Source organism: Passer domesticus, chromosome 14 (assembly GCF_036417665.1).
Source record: "Passer domesticus isolate bPasDom1 chromosome 14, bPasDom1.hap1, whole genome shotgun sequence".
Classification (NCBI taxonomy): domain Eukaryota; kingdom Metazoa; phylum Chordata; class Aves; order Passeriformes; family Passeridae; genus Passer; species Passer domesticus.
This window is the reverse complement of record NC_087487.1, coordinates 15,240,412-15,259,763: the sequence shown is the minus strand read 5'-3', so window position 1 is coordinate 15,259,763 and position 19,352 is coordinate 15,240,412. Positions and strand designations below refer to the sequence as shown.

Sequence of the window (19,352 nt, the reverse complement as noted above, 5' to 3'; positions counted from 1 at the left end):
CCTTTCTCCCTCACACACCATTAGATAGAGATTAGACTGGGCTGGCAATTCCCAAAGGCAAAATACAATAAAAACATTGTACATGGGGAAGGTTGTAACCCTTCCTTTTGTTGATGAAAGAGTAGCATAACTCTAAGGATTCATAACATTAAACAGTCGTAGGTATTGTGAGGAGACCACTATTAAATTGAATCAGGCCCTACCACTATTTTTTTGTGGGCTTTTATTGCTAGGAGGAACACAGGATGCAGGAAACATCTTGAGTGTAAAAGCTCTTTCTGGGATTATGAAGGACAAGTGGTTCAGTGCAATTTATACATGCTATAAATGTTGTCAAAAAGTCCAGTTGTGGCCTCTTCCCAATTACTCCACATTGCACTAACCAGGGTGGAGGAGGAAAAATGCTGCTTGTTATAAACAAATTTTAGGAGTTCCCGCTATTCCATCTTGCAGTCTTTTCAGATATGACACAATTCATTTTGGCCAATTTAACTGTAAATTATTTTGATTTTTTTTTTTTTTTTTTTAGTAATTTTCAAGAAATTTGCCTGTAATCAATTTTTTTTACAAGAAAGAATACTTAGCAGGATCCAGTTTTAACCACATATATTTAGATAATGTCAAATAGCAGCACATTCAGTTAGCAAATGGGGAATTCTTCAGTGGATTTGTGTAATGAACATTTTTAACATTCTATGAGGAGAAAAAGGAGGCAAATTCTCAGCACTTGTTACGGATTCTTCACTCGTCTCTGTTGGTAACTGGGTAAAATCAATACAGTATGAATGAGGGATCCTGAAATCAGGTAAATGGGACAAATATAAGGAGGCTTTTGAAATTCTTATTCTTGGTGAGCAGCATCAGACTTTTTCTTTTGCAGAATTTGTCAGTATATCCATTACAGAACCAGGGAGCAGAAATTGATCTGTGAGAGCTGTCCTCATCACGCAGTAAGAATGCAAAGCAGAGGACCTCATGTGCACTCCAGACTTTGACGTCTTCATGTTCAAACCCATAGAAAACAGCAGCCGAGTGATCTGACTGTTGTGTAATAGATAGTCACTCTGAGACAACATCACCACTGAAAAGCAGCCTGGTTGCATTTGCCCTGGTTCTGCCAATCTGACTCAAGACCTGCCTATGAATTTGTTGACCCATTTCTCCCTTGTTCTGGTGCCCGCCCCGCACACCGCGTGTGCAATAAATCCATCGTGCATGATGCTGCACTGCTCTTCTGTAACATGAATTTATGCTAATGGCTGTCTGCATATGCTTATATCACATATCTATATTAAACTTAATAGTCTGTTACATTGCTTCTTAACCCTGTGTCCACACATGATTAACTTTTCTGATTTCTTTCAAAACCGTTATTAACACAGTGTAGCATTTCACTCAACATGTCACCAACTTTCCCTGCCTGATGCGGGAGTTGGGGTAATTATGCAGCCCTATAGCTCTGCCAAATAACACTGTACACAGAGAGTTAGGAGTTTATTCAGAGATTTGGGGAGTTGCATTGATGTGTGCTTGTGTACATTTGTTTATCTTTAAGGATAAGTGGTGGTAAAGGATGATCCTTCAAAAGCCACTTTTCAGCAAAGTGATTCTTCATTTCATTCAGTTAAATGAATTCTTTTGGGTCCAGATGTCAAGTTTAGACAAAAGAGCATCAGCATCCTTACATTTGTAGTGATATTCATGAAAGTAATTTGAAAGTTGCAGTTTAGAGACTCATTCAGATGCCATGGAAAAAATTTGAAACCTTCCTGGAGACCTACAGAGACAGGGTTGAACCATTTTGCAATTTGATGATCACAATCATAAATATTATTTTAATGTGAATATCACATTAATAAAAATTCATTTACATATAGCATAAAATATTGTATTTCCTTTTAGGTATATATTTTAATTGGGAACTCTAATGAAGCTCCTCAACTTTCTGCTCAAGGGTGCACTGATACATTTTCTTCCCTCAGTCATGGCTCTGATTGTGGCTGTTAAAAGCAAAGAAGTTAGAGCTGGAAGGTTATTCCATATAGCATATGTTCTGAAGTCAGAATTGCAGAGAAAACTCTGCAGTTTCATTTTCATGACACATTTTAAGGTTAAAATGCTACTGTCATTTATAAGCCTCTGAAATCATGAAGTTGTGCTGGAATCCAAAGGCCTTTGGAAAACTCTGCCTGCTGCAATTCACACTGAAAAGATGAATTTGGTATTTCCATCATGTTTTATTTGTGGCCTTTGAATTTTAACTAGTTGGAAGATGGGGCAGCAAAGAAAAAATCACAACAAATTGTATATCATCTGTACCTTCATGGAATGTACTTGCTTCACACAATAATGGGAGTAAAAGGCACAGCCACTACTTTTGCTGGATGAGGGTGGTTATTACTGAGCAAGATAAAACAGTGGGTTCCAAATCAGCAGCAGGGTCAGCAGTTAGGAGTTTCTAGTAACAGACTCCACACCTCCAGTGGATTTCACTCTCTCTACACCCCAAATTCCCAGGAAAATGAGAGTTTTTTACAGGTTCAAATAACAAGGTGAATGCTTAATTAGTAATTATAATAATATAATATCTGAAGGTCATGCTGATATACAGCTGAAAATATGTATGAACTAGGTACAAATTAAACACTGGAAAGTCTCTTAGTGTCTCAGCCCAGTGGCTACATATTTTTTTCCTTCATTCTCCCTACCTTCATTGTTTTGAACCTCCTGTGTGCTCATCACGATATCTTGCAAGAAAAACAGTTTTAAGACATTTTCCACAAAACATTGTATTAACAGGACTACAAGGTTATACAGACTTTTCTAATAGCTGCATGCTAATTTCAAAGTGTTTTTCAAATTTGCTATCTATGTTGTTTTAAAGCCTTTTGACAACATGATAGAGCAACACATTAATAATAATAATAATAATAATAATAATAATAATAATAATAATAATAATAGTAGTAGTAGTAGCAACAACCAGTAATGACAGTGATGATAATTTTAGTGGCCCAAAATTGGACTGAATAAGTCCCTGTGGAGGTTCATCCACTGCATTTAAATCCACTGATTATGAACATAAAGGTTTCTCATAACTCATATAAGCAAGTGGTTGTTCACTGGGCTAATGGGGCAAAGCTATTTCAAATACACTGTAAACTATCACAAAAAGGATTTTTTGATCAGACACTAAACAAGGATGAGTGTTTCTGCTCCACATGCAGCTTTATTAAACTTTCTGAATGTGTGCTCGATCTGTTTTACTTATCTACAGAGAAGTAGATCCACATCCTGCTGCAGAGTTAGAGCATGATGCTCTCTCCACCACTGTTTTCACTGCTCCAGAGCTCATTTCTAGCTCATGTAGAGGTTGGGAGCAGCTCAGGAACGTTACCAAGGAAATTCAGTGTGAAAGCATTTTTTCCAAATTTGAACATGACAAAAAGTAGTATCAGTTGACAGGGTGTCCTTACATGTACCATTACTCTGCAATTTTTTGTTGACAACTGTTATCACTGTCTTGAACCCACAGAGCAAGTTATTGTGTTTGTGTTGTCTATCAGTCTTGATAGATGTGAATTAAGGAGAAAGGAAAAATGGAAACTAGTGGAAAAGTAGTGCAAACAAACTGTTGCACCCGTTTTCTGGTTTAGTTCAGTTCGTGCAACAGCTTTATGGAGATCATTAATGACAATTTTATTTATTCAGCCCAATTTTGAAATAAAAAAGTAGCTATTTTCAGAAGATTAAAGCCCATGAAGAGAAATAGACTTTTTTTGATGAGCAGAGACTTGGGAGGTGAATGATAAAAGCCCTAGCCTAACAGTGTGCAGATTCTGTTCAAATAAACCTTTCCAATTCCGTGGACAGGTAGGAAAGACGGGGCTCCTGAGGTGCTTTGAAGGAAACAGCACCTGACTTGTAATACACTCTCCCTGCAGAGTGGACTGGCATTTTTCACACTTACTAAGGGGACAAATACATAATTTACTAGCTTATGTGCAAATGTACTTCTAGCTTCTGCTGGATCAGTTCTGGCTCACAAACTTCTGCTCCAGTACTTGAACTTACTTTATCCTTTAGTCTTTGGCCAATAATTTTTTATTTTTACTGGATGACAGTCAAAGTGATAAAACTATCTCTCTAGCATTATGTAGGTCTTCACTGGCAGCCACAAAGCTATGAAATCATTGCAATCATTATGCAAAATCACTGCAAATGTTGTGTTTAACTCTAGCCTACTTTAAAAAAAAAAGGCTAGCCAAGGGTATTGGAGATAACCTAGATTGAATTGCTCAGATTATAGGTCCTGGCTATCCCAAAGGTTGGGATGTATCTGATCCAGGTCAGTATTGTGTTTAAATAAAAAACAAGTGACAGCCAAGTCTCTAGGAGCTTTCAAAAATATTGAGCTTTCTCTGGTGTAATACATGTAGCCATTATGAAACAGATTTGGCACTAAGGGGGCAAAAACAGAGTGAAATACCAGAGTGCTCTTGGGATTGATTGTACACAGAAGTGAACAAGGGAAAAGGAAAGGACTTTTGTTAGTGGGAAAAAAAAAGTCTTGGCAACTAAGAGATGTGTTGTAACAAGAACTTGAATAAAATAAATAGGGAGCATTTTCAGGCTGTGGGGGCTGAATGAACACAATCAATCTTCCCTGGGCTGGAACTGCATCAGTCTCACCCACAGCTCCCTCTACTGAATTAAAATCCCATGGTAACTTTAGTTACACAGTGACTCTCTGGCATGGGACATTCACGAGGACTCCATCATGTGTATAATCATATATGGGATTTCTGAGTGGAAGGTTTTGGGGATGTGCAGCCTCCCACAGGTACAAACCCCATAGGCCAAGGTCTAGCTTGATGTGGGTATGTTCAAAAAATCCAGCAGCCTCTCTGTTAAGACTGGATCCACATCCAGGTCTTGGCATGAGAATAAATTAGTCATTAAACTTATACTGTGCCATGATTTTCCATGTCTCCTGCTGACATGCCTTACTCTAACCTATCACTTCTTTATCAGTCCTTTAAGTTCTCCTTGCTTTTAGATTCACAATTAAATTGTTCAGAATGCATTTCCTACTTTAAAGGAATCATGAAGGACATACCAGAAACTGTTTTAGTGCCCCTAATCTTGTATTCACTTGTGATATTACTTCCCAGTTATTTGAAGAGTCTTGAATTTTGGCTGGGGGAAATGCTTTTCTCCAAATTTCAGACCTCGGTATGTAACTTCTGAACAGAGAACCTGCAGTCAGGTGTTCCAGGTACAGGTTCATCCAAGTGGTAGATGAGTTTTGATATTGTGATATTGTGCCCCACTTTGTGCATTTGACAACTGTCATGTGGCTCTTTGGGGTTTTAATTATTATTATTGTGGAAACACCTAATATGAGCCAAGTTCATGCAGACTCTTGAATAAAAGATTTCATTAAGAACCTTTGTGTGGCTATTTATTATGCTGTTGATCCCTGGAAATAGAAGATGTCATGTGCAGGAGTCAGACCTTCAGCTCTGTAGAGTTTCTGCTAATTAAATTGCTAAGTGTGTCTGTTATTAGGAAAACCATGAGAAATGCAGCAAGGGGAGGGGGAGAAGTGCCCATCTTGTCCTTTCTCTGCAGAGCAGCATTTGGAGTATTCCGACCTCCAGGTCTCAGAGAAGCTGGTTTCTATCCCATCTTAGCCAAGGAGAGAAAAAGGTGATGGGCAAAGAGTCAGGGCTGGGGGAAATGTGTGGCCAGGAGTTCATCTGGAGACTTTCAGGCAAAACTTGCCCTCCTTAGACACACACTTCACCCTCTCCTCCCCCGGCAGCCCCGCGCATCTGACATTTCTGTCAAAAGATACCCTGAGCCGCCCCTCCTCCCTCCCCCTCCTTTCTCATCCCTCTGCCCTTTTTTTTTTTTCCCCCTCTTCTTTCCCCTTATATGTGAATAGTGAGAAAATGACTGGAAACAATGTGCCAGTTCGGAGCACTTTACACTGGGGCCCTTTTCTCCTCTCCCCTGACTCGAGAATGACTGAGAGTTGTTTTATTGTACAAAGATTCTCAGAGAAAAGAACTTTTATTTTACCCAATAACACAAGAATGGGCAACGGGCAAACAGTTAGTGCCTTGTTCCCAGCTGCCACTCAGACTGCGGCGGGAGAATCGCTAATGGGGTCTCTGTGCTGCCTCTCTTCTCTTCTCGTCTCTCTCTGTCTAGTTTGGCTCGCGCCTCAGTTGGCTGCCTGTGAGCCAGGCTAAAATGTTCCCGAGATAAGCTGCTCCAATGGGTTTAATAACTCCACCTTTAGTTTCTCAGGGCAAAAAGATTCTGATTTTTTATCATCAAGGCTTGGCAGACAAGCATAGAGTGGAGCAAGGCCATGGATGGAGTGACACAAGTTGTGATTTGTCCCTTTGCACCTTGGAAAAGTGGAACATAAGAGAAGAGCTGCAGCACAGGGTGCCTGTGTTAAAGAAAAAAAAAAGTTACAAAATCATTTCACTAATACTTCAGCTGTTGATTCATAGTTGATATCTGAATGTCAGCCTTTTACAGCTTAATCATGGCTTTATTAACCCCTCTTCTTCTTAGCTGAAAGGCAGGCTGACTAGAAGGAAAGAATAATAAAGATTGGAGGATGGGGAAGCTGAAATGTGAAGAGTGAATTAGACTTGTTTAGAAAAGAAAAGACTAGACAAGAAAAGACAAGCTGGGAAAGAAGGGTGTGAAAAAAAACCAGAAAACATCGTGCCATTGGCTGTCCAAGTGTTTCATATTCTCGGCAGCAAAGTACGAAGCATAGTTGTTGGAGACATTGAGAATTTGGGAAAAAAAAAGCGCCTCTACTTAATTTCATCCATAATTCTCAAAGCTCATCTGTCATTTAAAATCCTTCCAACTTGTTATACACCAAGTCTTTGACTATGGATAGGATTTTTAGAGTCTGATGAAGTTAGGTATTTAAACTCAATGTGACATGAATCGTCACATTTCCTTTGAAAATCCCACAGTTCGGGGTCTGTTTTGATTTGTTTGATTTAGCAGGATGTCATTAGATTTGAAATAACAACATCAGGGGCCAAAAATTTTTCACAATGGACTAATGTTTTCCTGAGAATTTCTAGTCATATATAACAGAATCAAAAATACCTATACCTGAAGATATGAGGCACCTTTTTATTACAATACTTTACTTTTGCTTCCTTATAAACACTTCCTTAGTGTTTTTGAGTAAACTTCAGGTTTTAATATTAATTTTTATCATTTATATTTTTCAGCAAGAAATGTTTTCAGTCATTTTGAGAGATTGAAAGGGATTATATTGCTTGTTCAAGTTAAACACGTGGGAATTGAGAAAATTTTGTGGACATATTTTCTGTTATGAAATTTTGTCATTTTCTCAGCTTATTTCTTTGTTGGGAAGAAAATCTTAATGTTTTTCTCCTCTAGTTCCTTACATGAGCTTCTGCTCTGGATTCTCCTGAGGATCCCTTGACTTCACTAACAGCCAGGTAGAGAGAAGAGGATAATATAATGGAAATTGTGTCAAGAATAAAAAATTACTGCTAAAGATTATATCTAATCTATAACTAATAAATAATTATAATATCCTTCATATATTAAGTAAAAAGTAATTGGCATGCATTTGCTGTAGAGAATTTAAAAAATAGTGTTAGATCTGTTTGAATCTGTTTTCTAAATCCTGGAAAAGCTGAGATATTCTTACTAAGAAAGTCCAGGTGCATTGAAATCAAAATTGCACTAGGCCAGTTGAGACCTTTTCTGTATGGATGCAAGATTGTTTAAATATCTTAATCCATTTTTGAAATACAAAGTAGGTCTTCTGCAGTTTCACTAAAGCCTCGTGTGCTCTGTGCTTCAAAGGTTTATATCCACGAGTGTTTTAGGTGCCAAGTATGAAACGTTGCATTTGTCTTTCATCCAATTTAATCTCTTTCTTCCTCTTACTAGGGATAAGAAACACTTATTTAGGAAATTGCAAAGACATAGGCAGATATCTTTGAGTTCAAATGTATCTTTCCTAAGCAAAATGAAGATTTTAATCAATATCAGCCTGTATCTGGATGTATTGATTCTGCCCTGTTTTTGTTGGCATTGCAGAGAAGGGAACTACATTTCATATTATCTGTGTCAGAATTTCAGCAGTGCAGATCCCTGCTTTCAGTGCTAATATTCCACAGACTGTATTCAGTGACAATATATAACAGAGATTTCAGGAGGCTCTTAGAGAAGGGCTGGACGAACTTCAGTTTCAACATCTATAACAGCTGCAGTGCTAAAATTTCTGGCTTGGTGAAACAGAATATCAATATGGTTGTACCTTGGTCACAACGCAGTGGTCAATGCTTGATTGAAGGCACAGACAGTCCAGACATGAACAATTCTGCACATCACTCATTCCAGGGATGCAGATTTGTGGGACCAAATTAATTTGGTATAGTCCATATGGGAAAATTAAGGGCAGGGCAACAACTTTGTGTGTGAGGAGCCTATGAAAATGTCAAATTCCAATTAGATCTTGATGCTTGGCCCATAAATTTCTCCAGGTAAGTGCTGTACATTGGCTTAGTCTCCTTCCCTTTCCTGCTCACATTTGTGACAATCTCCACAGTGAGTGTGATATTAGTTAACTGTTGCTCAGGTTGTAACTCAGAGAAGCAATTCAGGCGGCGAGAGCAACATTTCAATTATACGAATAATCAAATTCAAAATGTTATTTGAATAATTTGAGTTCTTAAATTAAGCAAGCACTTTTTTTGCAAGTGGTCTATAAATTACATTTTCCGCTACATTGGCAGTAAACGGGTAATTAATATCTCAACTTTTCCTTCTTAATGTTGATTTAAGAAAAATAAAATAAGCTTAGAACATAAATGAGCTTTGCTTTCACAGCTCAAACATTACTGTCCCTGCTCAGTTGGCTGTGTAGCTCTGCTGGCTTTCTCTTTCCCATAACTGGATTGATACAAGTCCTCTGTTTAATGTAAATAGAGGAATTTTGGAACTGAAGAAAGTACAACTAAATTGTACTATTTTTTTCTGTTGATTTCAGAGAAAATATCTCTTCATCTTCAAAATGAAATAATTTAATTTGTTGCTTCATGTCCTGTACCAAGCAGGCATTTTGGTTCATTTATCCAATATCAAGTGAATTGAAATTCAACTACTTTCCGGAGAGAAAAAATGTACGTAAGTTAAACCATTACAATAATAAAAATTTAAAGTATCATCAATAGAAAGAAAATTTTAAAAAGAAGTCATCCAACTTCTCAGAAAGGCATTGTGAAAATGCCCTTAATTTTTATGTTGCTGAAAAAACGAAGAGCCATTCAAATGAATAACATGGGATGAAATGTTAATATTTCTCAATCAGAGAGAAGATATTAAGAGGACCACTGGGTGACATGAAGAAGGGGTCACCAGTGACTACATCCATACTTTAATCAGTTTACCCCTACTATAAATATTATGCTGATAAGCATGTTTTTAGGAAATACGCTTGCTCAAAGTGTGAAGGTTAAACACATGCTGTCCCCTTTGTAGGGTTAAATGTAGTGAAGTTTCAGCTAAGTGACAATAAGATACATAAAAGACAGCAATGAAGAAAAAGGGAAGAAAAAAAGACTGTTTCCAAAGCTGCACCTAGAAATAGTAGAAAAATGCAAGGAAATAAAACAATTTGTTTAGAAAGAATTTAGATTTTTCATTTTTATTTCACCAAATTTTTTTGGTTTTTTTTTTTTTTGCAAAATATATATAAAGCACCTGCCTTAAATAGCTTTGAGAACAGATATATTTCCTATAAACTGTGAGGAGTGCATAGGAGGCTAATGATAATCATTCTTTATTTAATCACTTCCTTTGTTCATCCATCCATCTTTTAGTGAGCTGGCTTTGTTTACAAAATGTTTAAAAAAAAAACAACTCAAAATTGACTGAATTCAAATTTTTTTTCCCTCTCAGACTATTTCCTCAGTCTCTGCCTGGAGCTACAAACTGAGCCAGCAAGGTGGTGTGAAACTAGTGAAGTATCAGAGAGGAACAGTGAAATTTAGATCCTGGATTGTTTTAATATGGCACTTGGGAAATGAAGAAGGGCAGAAAGTGGGGGGAGTCTGCATAACTGAAAAGAAACTTCAAAATACAGAAGAAGGCTTGATACATACTCAGCAGCACACAGCCTTTATATCACAGTTGTTTAAAATCTTTCATATGAAAACAGTTTTATATGGTCAGAGCTTGTCTAGATGGGTTCAGTTCTCACATTTGCTCCATGAGCATCAACCCAGGTTAAAACTGTTGGCTGCTTTGAACAGAACCTGAATTCAGTATTTGCTTGCCGCACTACATCTCACAGGGTATTGGAGGTCAGAACCTGTAGAGATCTTGGCCACACTCCTGTTTTAAACCCCTGCACAACCCCCTTCAAATCCCACAAGGGAGCCAGTATGCTTCCAGCTGAGATGCATTCCAAGCCCCAGGTCTTATAGAATGTTCCAGAGTATTTAGGTGATTTTCTATGTGTTTCATCAACCTAAGGAGGTATTAGACAGGAATATTTTTTTCCTGTTTGAGAAGATAAATAGATGACCAGAAATAATTACTCCATCATTTCCTACTGGTCAGAATTGGTGGTTGGTTAATTATTCAACAGTCCCTGGTGTTGCTGCCAAACCCGTGCTTTCTTCTCAGAGAGGAGCAGACAAGCTCGTTAGAGCAGCTTTCTTTGGACTGGCACTTTTATGTTGATATGGGGTTTATTGAGATGCCAGCACTTTAATTTTAGTTTAGTTCTTTATTCTCTTATTTCTATCATTAAAAATGTACAACTTTCCCTGCATATTTGCGTTGTCAAGCTAAACTATATTAATATTACCTTTGTTCTAGTGTGCCATTCTTTTGCAGAAATTATATGCAGGGTTTAATGTCTTAGTGGAATTGTAGAATTAATGTGTGCCTCTTTCCTGGTACCGTATGTTGCTGTTTTCCACTCGTATGGAAATGCAGGTAATCTTATGCCCTCCGTGACATGGGCAAGTGCTTTACAAAAATGCATCTTTGACAGTTATCTTTCACACTTTAACATGACCAAAGAGTGAGGCTCTTAACCAGTAGGCCTTGTACTACTTTGGGATTGGACAAAAGGCAGGAGTCTTGTGATAGTAGTATCCATTTATGAGTTTGTATTATCATTTCATAAGGCAAAACAGAAGGTGATATAAGCCCACTGCCATTCCTTAGTTTTTGACGGAACATATTCATCAAAAAAGCATGCAGTCCCCTGAGCTTGCAGCCATATGCTACAGGAAAATGTCACCAGTTAAAGATGTATTCATTTGCTGTTTTGAAAACTCTGTTTGATATTCATGCATTCCAAGTGTTTTGACCTAGATTTCTGTAGAGGCATTAGATCCAGTACTGAACAGGAAGCTAGACAGCTGTTGCTTGTGTAGTCAAAGGAAGAATTTAAAGTAAGGGGGGGGAAAAAAAAGAATAAAAAAATGAAAACATTTATTAATGCATGCCAACATTTTGCACAGCCAATATGTTTAATACTAGATTAACTAATATAAGCATATGGAGATGCATTTGTTGCAAAGCTTTAAAGAAAAGAACAAAGAAAAAAGTTGGATGTATCTAAAGTTCACAGAGAATAGAATTTGCACTTTATCCTATAAATGAAAGCCTGGTGAAATGGCAACATACTTTAATTATAAGCTACTTGCTAATGTCACAACATTTAAGTTTGGGGGCTATATTGTAGTACAAACCTCTCAGTGAATGCCTTATTAATCCAGAAACCTACAGGTAATAAGAATACTTCCTGAGTTTAGTTGCAGTCTATTTTGCCTTGAAGTTGTATAAGCAGTTTGCTTGTCGTAATTGTAGGTTCCATTCCTGTAAATCCAGGTACAAAACAGATATAATGTAAATGTACGCATCTAATTATTAAATGCTGGCATTCATTCTACAGCTATGTCAAAGTTTCTGTATTTTGTAATTACTAGGTTTATACTGATGTAGTTCATCTGATGCCTATAGGACCTTTGGCCATTGGGTAACAACTGTAAATAGCATGGGAAACAAATGTTCTCTTAGTTTGAGAGGACCTTATGGAGGAATTCATCTAATTCAGTTTTAACCAGCCAAAATTCAGATGTCAAAGCTACTTGTCCAGGTTGTCTCTTCATAGCTCTTCATAGCACCTACTGCAGATGTCTTTCTTGGGCTGGGCTGGAAAGGAGCCTGTTTCTTTCCTTTCACTGTCAGGGGGATTTGGCTGATTTGTCCAGATCAGGTGCCAAACCTTAAGACAGCTACAGACAAGAAACTCTCCTTTAACAGTAATAAACAAGTCCAAGTATTTGTTAAGTATTAGTGGAAAAACTTTTTAACTATTACATTCAAGCATTTAACCATTACATTCAATGTGTTACCAATTTCAGCATTTTCTGTCAATGGATTTTATACCAAGCCAGCTCAAAAATAGAGGGAAAATGTGCAAATATTTCTCCTACCTGAAAACAGTCTTCATTTTCCCAGTGAAAAATACAAAGATGGATTTTTTCCCCCAATTTCTCTTTTCCTAAGTGTTTATCAGTTTATGCAAACACATTTTAGCTTCTGGTTTATTTATAAACTGTTCAATTTCGTTCTTCACAAAGGTGTGGAATTGGTTATTTATTTATTTACTCACTTATTTATGGCTGGCTGAATGAAACTTTTTAAATGTGGGAAAAATGAATGAAGAATAGTGAAGAAATGATGTTGCAGTTCAGAATGAATAAATCACCAGGTCTGGATGTCATAAAACTGAATTCTTCAGTATCTTTATGAATAGTCAGGGTACTGGAGGAGGCCTGTTGACAACTAAAAATCTGGATATTTCAAGAGGTGGTTGAGCTACTCACACACAAATAAATGCATGTATTTGGTCTAAAATGATTTCCCATATCAATGTCCAGCCTCTGGGTTTGGATGTGCTGTAGGTGGCCTCCCCCATTAGAAGTGATAGAGGTGGTGAGCTTCTTGCACTCTCAGAAGCCAGTTAAGGGAAAAAGACTTTTTGGGATCACCAGTCATCAAATATGATCCCACAGGTATGGCAGAAACATCATGCTAAAATCCCAGAAAATGGAGTAACACTTAATGAAGATAGTTAAGAAAGACTGTGGGAAGATGGCTGTGAGGGGGTGGGTTGAGCAGTGATGAGAAACATAAGCCTTTGGTGGTTGGGATTGCAGGATTTTGCAATCACAGTAAAAAGAACAAGAAAAGTCATAAACGCTTCCTTTCCTGTTGATTTATGAAAGAGTATCTTCCTGGCTGCTAGAGGAATTTCTCCTGTGAAGTAAGTAATGAAACACTGGACTTTTTTGTCAACTGTATAACATCTGTGTAACATCTCTGTATACAGCCCTTATTTCCACAGAAGTATCTTGAAAATTCGTTCCACGTAATCCTGTTCAGTGGTGATTACTGTTGACAGTGGAGTTTGATATGTTTGGTACTTACCTTTCCCAAATCAATCAACAAAGTTAGAGGTTTTTCTAAGCCTAGTTGACCCACTGGACTAGGTTGGGTGCACAAAAGAAATGTTTGGTTAGTCTGACATATGGCAGCTTTGACACCCACCCAACTGTCCATGAATTCAGCTCTGTCTGGATCATCTAGGCACAGGACCAGGATAAAGCTTGAGCACATTTGTCTGGTAATAAGATGTTTCAATCCTTCCACCCTTGCTTTCCCAGTCAGAAGACACTTTGCATCTTAAACTGACATATTTTCAAATTTTATAGTCTACTTTTGCAAGATCCTCCCATATGGTTAAAGTTAAAATTCACAGAGGCTATAGATAGCTGGGCCAGTCTTTGTATTTGTCCAAAAATGTGCCTGGTTAGGGAACACCACCTCTGTACAACAAAACAGGAACGAATAATGGGTCAGTTCTTTGCTAATAGCATACCTGACACAAAACGTCTTGTTATTCAGCCTGAACCACTTAGGAATTAGCAGTTGCATACTGTGCTATAGGCAGTTTGAACAGATGGATTTAGAACTGGAGACTCAAATATATCCCTTTTTGGAATTTGTCTGCCTAATTTACTCATGTTACTGTTACAGCGATACCAAGATAGCTGCTGCTACTGCTCTGCACTGTATTTACTCGGCTGCATTGCCACACAGAAATGTGATTCATAGACTCACAGGAATTGCAGATGGAAGAGCCATATTAGATCATTCAACCCATCTCCCTGCTGATGCAGAATTGCTTGCTACAGCTACAGTACATTTTCTAGTGTTTTGTCTGGTCTAGATGTAAAAGTCCCCTGACATGGGACTTCCACTGCTTCCCTTGGGAAACTTCTCCACATTTGATCTTTCAAAATTGCACTATCAGAGACAGGGTAGAGAGCTAGAGGGACCATTGGCCTGTTGTCATTTGGAAATTCCTCCCTTCCTAATCACTAGATGATCCTGCATGAAGGTGCTGCACCACCAAAATCTCATCGTGAACATGTCACAGATTTACAATAAAGGACATTTGTCTTCTCATTTGCAAGATGCACTTTGCTTTTCCAAACCTACCAAATTCTGCTCCCTTTTTATCCCAATCCCTCTGGTGCATCTGCCAGCCCCTAACAAGCAATGGCTTGATGCTAAAAATCTGTCTCAAAAACCTCAGTTCCTGTCTGGATCCCTGCACTTCTTATGTAAGGTTCAAGTTTTTCATTATCACAGACTCCTGGACAGTTTTCAGTGCAGGACTTTTCCCTCTTCATACCAATGATATTGTCTTCCTGGTTGCTTCTTTACTGCTACAGTAACCTTTGGTTTATTCCATAAGAGTAAGACAAAGTAATTTTCAGTTTTCATCTTGTTCAGAAAAAGTTTGGCCAAGGAGGTGGGAACTCCTCCTTGTCAATCAACACCAGTAAACAATTACTCAGAATATTAGAAGACCAAGAATTTTGGGGGGCGGGGAGGGGGGAGAAGACTTGATGGAACAAAACATCGCAGTTAAAAATGTGACTACATTGTAAAATTGTAAATAAGCAAAAGAAATATTTAGAAATGGAATTGTGAGCATTTCTTCACAGAAAATTTATCAGACTTCTTTATGTAAGAAGAAAAAAAGAAGAATAAAAGTACAGGGAGGCACTTCAGTTATGTGTATTTATACTTTATGGTTTTTCATTCAGTATCTCTTCTAAAGGAGGTGATATGACCATCTCCCAGCCTTCATGATTATCTGTTTTTATTATGACTTAGCAAAACAAGGCAGGCCAATATTCAAAGATTTCACTGAAATCAGTGGACTCTCTGCTGAAAAAGTTCTGATTTCTCTACAGTTCAGGAACCATTAGGAAATGGAGACTGGAGGATAAAAACTAAAAAAAAAAAAAAAGAAGTACAATCAAAATTTGCACAATGTAAAATATGCATCTATTTTTTGGTCAATTAAACTTTTTTGCCATGTTCTGAGCCAGAACTGGATACACCAAATACCAAGTGAAAGGGGCAGTTATGTCAGTAATTCTAACCCATCTGGATGCAATAACTAGAGTCAATCACAGAGTAAATCCTTATCTGATGAGATTTCCAGCCCAATTCTTTTAGACACCAGAGGTTCAGATAGTTCAGATAAGGTTTGGCAGCTGAATTGGTATTTGTCCCAAGCAAACCTCCAGAGGTTCACCAGTCACTGGCAATAAATGAAAGTCTTTATCAGGTGATGGTTGTTTTGTGGTCAGCATGAGATAAATTGGTGGTGCCAGCCCAGGTCCTAGGAGACAAATGTCTCTGTCCAAATGCCATCACCAGCCTACTCAAAATCCCGCAAAGGCACTGTCACCTGGAGGTTTTAAGGATCCCTCCTCCAAAGGGGGGTCTTTTGCTTTTGCCCTGAGGTAGAGTGGGAACCCAACTGCTTTCAAGGGCAGCAGCTCCAGCATACTCTGGAGTAAAAGGCTCTTTGAAGGAGACATCAGTGGAGAAAACAAGCTGCTTGGGATGCAATACACACCGTGAGATCCACATCCATTCCATCTCTTCCCCATTAGCTTTTTTGCCTGCTATGCCAGGTGTTCTCATTAGCCATATGTATAAATATTTGTCTAACTTTTTTTTTTTTTAATCATTCTGGTACTGTATGTATAGGAAGAAGTGAAGTCAATCTGTTTGTGAAAATCAGTGTTTGAAGATTTCCTCTTGGCTGCTGGTAGCTGGGGCCTCTTTAATAACCCCTGTTGCACTTGTCTGTTATCTCAGAGCCCCTTTTCCAACTACTAGAAACCAAATTAGAAAAAAAAAGGAAAGATATGGATGAGATATTGACCTTCCACATGTTGTACATTTTACCAATAAGTATTAATGACAAAGGCACTAAGGAGTGTAATCTCCCATCAATGAATCAATACAAATCCCATTAACACTCGATGAGGGGATAAGATAGACTTCAAGAGTTTCACACTTACTCTTTGTATAGGACTCCCTCTAAAGGCTCTGGGAATCCTTTTTGCCTCAGGACCATCAGTATATTGTGGATTTAGTAAAATGGACAGTCTGCAAGAGGCCAGAAAACTGAGCTGAACACACCTTACAAATTCTAAGTCTGCTCCATACAAAAATTGATTGCTTATTTGATGTGTCCCAATATTTTTTAGAATCTGGAAACTAAGAAGCCTATGACATCAGCTGTTCAAGTTGCCAGCAAGATCAGAAAAAAACCCCCCAAACCTAGAGACAATTAAACAGTTTCAAACTTCTTAGAAATACAAGTTATCAGTTTTTAATCAGCTGTCTCCCAACTTTCTCACTTCTGCTTTAACTTGTCCCTCCGGTTTCACAAGTGATACCAACATTATATATAAAGATCCACCCTTGACCTCTTCCCTTGTAGATCTACAATCATCTGCAATAGTGATTTAACTCACAGTCCCTGCACTGTGCAATATCTTCTTCTGCTAAAGCCAAAAACTGAAGCTAAACTTCATGGGAACTTGCAAGAGACTTGAGTACACAGATTTAGCTCACTGAAGATAGCCAAGTATAAATTAGTTAAAAAAAGCACTGATGTTACTCAGGGCAATTGTTTTAAGTTAACCATTAGACCTACTGGACAACTTTAAAAAGTTCTTGAAAAGCTTTTGACTCCAACACTGTGGTGGGAATAAGAGGAAAATTGCTTACATATATCTAAATCCTCTGGGCAAAATTTTCATACCAAACAGTCTTAATTTAGGCTGATAATTCAGAGAAAAAAAGAAAAATCAGATTCTGAGCTGTATGTTTTGATTTGGAAGGATCATTTAGTTTTTCTTTCCTGAAGTACTTGGTGGGGAAATGTTCAAAGCCTCTGAGAGTAATTTGTACTGAATATTAATTTGAGGGAGGGGGCTTTGAAAGCTTTTCCATAAATCAACAGCAAATTTAGGTACCATAGTGTCAGTGAATTGAATAAAGTAGTTTTCCTTAGTCTTCTACTTCCCTTTCTTCCTCCACTCCCTTGTATTTATGTCTCTCTGAAAATGTGAAAAAAAAACCCTGCCTGCAATTCCATTCCTTACTCTCTGTTTTTGCAATTAGATGTGCAGTCTGTGTTACCAGTATCCTGGGAAGACAACCAGGCTGCCTGCCTCCTTCCTGGTTGCTCTGAATTGCTCCAGCCAGCAAAGAAAACATTGTGGGACTTTGTTCAGAACAGCAAGAAACTAAATATTTATCTTCCCTCTTATAATTCATGCAGCATGGGATTAATATGGAAAGTACCAAGATTGAAAGGTCAAGTGAGCTTCCAAACAGTTTCACAATGATATATCATTGCACTTTACCATGTCCTGCTTTCTAGAAAATGAAACAACCAGTAGTAGTGATGCACCTAAAGAAACTATCCAAATTGTGTCATGGTCCAGTTCTCAGTTATGTATTTGTAATGTTTATTTAAATTTGCTGTGGTAATTGTTATCTCTGCTGAAAATTTTAAATCTGCGATGGCACCAAGAGAGTCTACACTTGTGCAATTTTTTGCAGGCACCTGCTGATGTTTTAATTATTCAGTGGGCTGGCTCTGGCATGGAGATATTATGTTTGTGGGATTTTCTGGTGTTGGACCAAGCCAGCACAGCCCAAATTCCTATCACCCATCTGGAACATGCCAAGGAGTAAAATTGTTGAGAATTCCTGACTTTCCTCTCAGACATATAGTAGTAAAAAAGACATTGTCCTTTCTCATGAAAGACTTCTGAGATGGACAATTTCCCTTCCTCCAAGCTGCTGGAGTCACAATTTTCACATTTATACTCAAAGGACCTCCACTGAAATTTCAATAATCCTTGTGCCATTCCCTTTCTATGGCCATTATTAGAGAGACTTCAAGTAAGGCCAGTGCAAGCAACCAGCCAGGCTGCACACCACAAAAAAAAAAAAAAAAAAAAAAAAAAAAAAAAAAAAAAAAAAAAAGTATCTATCTCTAGCAATTCCAGTTTTCTCTAAGCTTAAGTTGGTTGAATCAGATAATGTATAATATCACTCCTTACTATATTCTTTAAGTTATTCACTTCACTTAACTGTGAAAAGACCCTGTTCACAGCATTGCATCACGAGTCAGAGCAGCATTCTAGTTTCTACTCAAAAGATATTTTAAGGTTTTTTTTTTCTTTTGTTTAAGTTGAATTACCCAGGTTCCTAGTGGAGCTAGTGGGTTCTGCACTTCTTGAAGCCTTCAAATCAGGAGTGGATGCCTTTCTAAAAGATATTATTTAGCACAAAATGATTTATTAGCCCCACTACAGTGGGAAAGGAGTGAAATACTAAGACTGGAATTATAAAGCCGCTTAGCATAGGTGACCTGATGACCCTCCCTGGTTTTAAAAATCTAACAGCTTAGCCAAAGATCTCAGAAGTGAATACAGCTTTTTTATAGGCATGATGTAAACAAGTTTATGTGGATGTTTTGTGAACCAGGACTCACTGAGGTTTTGCTAGGTCAGATTTGAAGCACTTTAGAGCATAAGGCCACTTCTTCATGAGTACAGAAGTCATAAAAGTATAATTAAAAAGAATAATAATATCATAGGTGAGAGCTCAATAAAGCAGTGGCTCAAATCCCTCAAATGTCACATTCTTTGGAAGAAGAGAAGTGGAAAATTATAGGTGCATGGCCAGAAAAAAAGGGAGGGGATGTGAAGCAGAACCATCAGCCATCAAAATCTTCTGGTTTGCAGATAAGAGGGGAATGAAAGACTTCCTGCACACAGGGAGCAGAGGCCCTGGGGGCCAGAGCCAGCTGGGAAATGCCTAATGCTGTTTATAGAAACCCTGGCAAA

The 19,352-nt window shown here is 37.9% G+C and overlaps 1 long non-coding RNA gene across 1 annotated transcript; it reads right to left on the bottom strand.

Annotated features, from left to right (window-relative positions):
* Nucleotides 1-9,717: 9,717 nt before the first annotated feature.
* LOC135280511 (uncharacterized) lies at nt 9,718-15,004 on the bottom strand. Its single transcript, XR_010347411.1, has 2 exons — nt 11,796-15,004; nt 9,718-11,468 (listed from the first exon to the last, which is right to left on the bottom strand). It is a non-coding gene; the product is annotated as an uncharacterized LOC135280511 (long non-coding RNA).
* Between the last annotated feature and the right edge of the window lie 4,348 nt (nt 15,005-19,352).